Below are 4615 nucleotides of genomic sequence, written 5' to 3'. Positions count from 1 at the left end.
AGATGGTAAAATGAACCTCTGTCAGGGAGAGGAAAATGCTAAAGACTCATCACATGCTTCCTTTGACCCGATCAAGTCGTGACACTATGGCAACAAACACAGACATCACATGTAAAGATGTCTCAAATATTTTCTGATGAGCAACAAAAGCGTCACATCCTAAATAGATTGCACAACACCAAATACACCAGGTGTGAGCGGAAAGTCTGAATGTTGGCTAAGCTTTGTAGTGTTGTTTACCTGCCGGCACGACCGCAGCACCACACTGGACCAAAACAACAATCATGTTTTAGGTTAACATCATCCAGCCACACTGGAAAAAAATGGTAGCCTGCTTTAATTAGTATGAAGATACGTTTGATGTGGTTAAATTTGTCCTCTTGCTTATTGTCATTTGGGCAACAGCTGGCCAACAACCTGAGGCATCATTACAGCTTCAACTTCAAGGTCCAGAGAGTCACAAAAATAACTTTTGAGTTACAATTGGCTCAGTTAAGGCCAGTTAAACTATATTAAATGTTAAATGTTTTTCTTAATCTTTTATCCCTCATGGGATATGAAAGTACAACCTGAAGTTTATGAGGCGTTTATCTGTACTTCTAGTCATTTTAATTCTAGTTTTTCATGCTGGGTTTTGAATGGGTATTTTTACTGATGTTTTTGTTTGTTTGTTTAAATTCAGTTCTTTATTGTGGAATATTGTTTTGTAATTTTATCTATTGTTTAGTTTATGGTGATTCGATAATCTACTATCAGCACTGGTCGATTTGGATGGGGGTGCTGAGGTTTTCATGATTTTCCGGGGGAATAAATTGAATCTGAAGATGTCAGGAAAAGCCTTTAAAGGATTAACCACAGTGAATGTAACTATTGGGAAATCTCCAAAATTGCTCTTGCTCGCCACCCTGAACCCTCCCCAACCCCTTACACAGAGTTGTAGCTCCTCTTAGTGGTAGATGCTTGTTATTGTCACCTTAATTCACTTGAAATCAAATCAAATCATATCAGCCTTTATTGTCATCTTGCAAAGCAACAGTTGTACAGTGCAAAATGAGAAAACGTTTCCCAGGGAATACCGGAGCATCCCACACCTAAAAAAACATTCACACATAGATAAAATTACAAAATTAAATTAAATTAAAGGATTAAAACAATCCATGACCATGACTTGAGCAGATGAATAAAGAAGACAGAAAAAAAATTGAGCAGTGGTCCTACTTCAGGTTATGACTTGATTGATTCTTTAAATGGCAAAACTCTGCAGAAATAACACACTGTATATGAGATTTTTTTAAAAATGCATTATTGTAATGTAGTTTCTGCTCAAGCAGGTGTTTTAGTTGCTCACCTCAGACTGCTGAAGTGTGACATTCTCTCCCTTTAATTATTGCTGCCTGGAGGCTCTCTGCCCCCCCCTCCCCAGCTCACAGGATGAGTCAGTGGAGGCAGAACAGCTTTTGTTTAGAAACTGTACAGTTGACCTACATGTTCAGATACCAAATAATTATTCAAGCCTGATTTTAACCTGTACAAGGTTGTGTTAATGTCAGAATTCAGATGTTTTACTTGAATAAACACAGTAAATAATACCACAGTGATAAGATACTCAGTTAAAGTGGTGGAAAGAAAGGAAGTAACCTACATTTATTCTACAGTTGAGCACAGTTATGAGGTACTTTATTTAGATACTTAATCATTTACTTAAATATGTTCATTTTACACATCTATTCTGTTCCACTACATGTCAGAGAATAATATTCCCAACATTTTAATACATACTTGTGAACATGATCAGCTTATTATGACAAATGGATATATATATTAAACTTCCAAGCAACAGATACAACAGTAAAATGCTGCTTACACATTAATTCATGAGTAACAATAATTGAATTATATATAATAATATACAACTCACACAGGCCTTCTCTACATAAATACTATTATATTTAGTTCATTATACAAGATTATGAATGCCACCCTTTTACTTGTAATTAGAATATTTACACATTGTTGTGTTGTTTTACTTTAGTAAAGGATTTGAATAATAATTGCAGAGAAGTAAAAAATGAAATGTAGCAGTAGAAGTTGAACAAAATGGAAATACTGCAGTAAAGTACAGGGAGTACTGCAGTAAAGTGGAGGGAGTACTGCAGTAAAGTACAGGGAGTGCTGCAGTAAAGTACAGGGAGTACTGCAGTAAAGTGGAGGGAGTGCTGCAGTAAAGTGGAGGGAGTACTGCAGTAAAGTGGAGGGAGTACTGCAGTAAAGTGGAGGGAGTGCTGCAGTAAAGTGGAGGGAGTACTGCAGTGAAGTACAGGGAGTGCTGCAGTAAAGTACAGGGAGTGCTGCAGTAAAGTACAGGGAGTACTGCAGTGAAGTACAGGGAGTACTGCAGTAAAGTGGAGGGAGTGCTGCAGTAAAGTACAGGGAGTGCTGCAGTAAAGTAGAGGGAGTACTGCAGTAAAGTGGAGGGAGTACTGCAGTAAAGTGGAGGGAGTACTGCAGTAAAGTGGAGGGAGTGCTGCAGTAAAGTACAGGGAGTGCTGCAGTAAAGTACAGGGAGTACTGCAGTAAAGTGGAGGGAGTACTGCAGTGAAGTACAGGGAGTACTGCAGTGAAGTACAGGGAGTGCTGCAGTAAAGTACAGGGAGTACTGCAGTAAAGTACAGGGAGTACTGCAGTAAAGTACAGGGAGTACTGCAGTGAAGTACAGGGAGTGCTGCAGTAAAGTACAGGGAGTGCTGCAGTGAAGTACAGGGAGTACTGCAGTAAAGTACAGGGAGTACTGCAGTGAAGTGGAGGGAGTACTGCAGTAAAGTACAGGGAGTACTGCAGTAAAGTACAGGGAGTACTGCAGTGAAGTGGAGGGAGTACTGCAGTGAAGTGGAGGGAGTACTGCAGTAAAGTACAGGGAGTACTGCAGTAAAGTACAGGGAGTACTGCAGTAAAGTACAGGGAGTACTGCAGTGAAGTACAGGGAGTACTGCAGTAAAGTGGAGGGAGTACTGCAGTGAAGTACAGGGAGTACTGCAGTAAAGTGGAGGGAGTGCTGCAGTAAAGTACAGGGAGTACTGCAGTGAAGTACAGGGAGTACTGCAGTAAAGTGGAGGGAGTACTGCAGTGAAGTACAGGGAGTACTGCAGTGAAGTACAGGGAGTACTGCAGTAAAGTAGAGGGAGTGCTGCAGTAAAGTACAGGGAGTACTGCAGTGAAGTACAGGGAGTACTGCAGTAAAGTGGAGGGAGTACTGCAGTGAAGTACAGGGAGTACTGCAGTAAAGTACAGGGAGTACTGCAGTAAAGTGGAGGGAGTACTGCAGTAAAGTACAGGGAGTACTGCAGTGAAGTACAGGGAGTACTGCAGTAAAGTACAGGGAGTACTGCAGTAAAGTACAGGGAGTACTGCAGTGAAGTGGAGGGAGTACTGCAGTGAAGTACAGGGAGTACTGCAGTAAAGTACAGGGAGTACTGCAGTGAAGTGGAGGGAGTACTGCAGTAAAGTACAGGGAGTACTGCAGTAAAGTACAGGGAGTACTGCAGTGAAGTGGAGGGAGTACTGCAGTGAAGTGGAGGGAGTACTGCAGTAAAGTACAGGGAGTACTGCAGTAAAGTACAGGGAGTACTGCAGTGAAGTACAGGGAGTACTGCAGTAAAGTGGAGGGAGTACTGCAGTGAAGTACAGGGAGTACTGCAGTAAAGTGGAGGGAGTGCTGCAGTAAAGTACAGGGAGTACTGCAGTGAAGTACAGGGAGTACTGCAGTAAAGTGGAGGGAGTACTGCAGTGAAGTACAGGGAGTACTGCAGTGAAGTACAGGGAGTACTGCAGTAAAGTAGAGGGAGTGCTGCAGTAAAGTACAGGGAGTACTGCAGTGAAGTACAGGGAGTACTGCAGTAAAGTGGAGGGAGTACTGCAGTGAAGTACAGGGAGTACTGCAGTAAAGTACAGGGAGTACTGCAGTAAAGTGGAGGGAGTACTGCAGTAAAGTACAGGGAGTACTGCAGTGAAGTACAGGGAGTACTGCAGTAAAGTACAGGGAGTACTGCAGTAAAGTACAGGGAGTACTGCAGTGAAGTGGAGGGAGTACTGCAGTAAAGTACAGGGAGTACTGCAGTAAAGTACAGGGAGTACTGCAGTAAAGTGGAGGGAGTACTGCAGTGAAGTGGAGGGAGTACTGCAGTAAAGTACAGGGAGTACTGCAGTAAATGGCCTCCTCGGTTACCCCCAGCTCTGCTGCCGGCCCTCAGCCACTGAGGAGAAACCCGCCATGGGTGGAGTCACACAGAAATGGGCGGGAACCTGGACGGAACCTTTAACCTTTAACCCCCGGTGCGGTACAGGAAACATAGGACCGTGTACATGGGGCGGGAAGCCGCTGAAACACGTTTAAGTCATTAAAGCAGCAACTTCCCTTTTTATTCGTGCATGTTAATTTAAATCCTCCGTCGTAGCGTTATGACTTACAGCTCCACTGTCTCAACCCAGCGGTCTCTCAACGCCGGTGGAAGACCGAGGTTGTCAATGTCTTTCACGAGTTTAACGGTTGGACGGAACAACCGCGCTCTTCCACGGTGAAACTGCGCCGCTCCCAGCTGCTTTAAGCCGAAAACAGCAG

The sequence above is a fragment of the Trachinotus anak genome, unplaced genomic scaffold (genome assembly GCF_046630095.1).
Source record: "Trachinotus anak isolate AG129_WGS33_773 ecotype Australia unplaced genomic scaffold, CSIRO_AGI_Tana_v1 ptg000021l, whole genome shotgun sequence".
Classification (NCBI taxonomy): domain Eukaryota; kingdom Metazoa; phylum Chordata; class Actinopteri; order Carangiformes; family Carangidae; genus Trachinotus; species Trachinotus anak.
Note: the sequence above shows the minus strand (reverse complement) of the source record.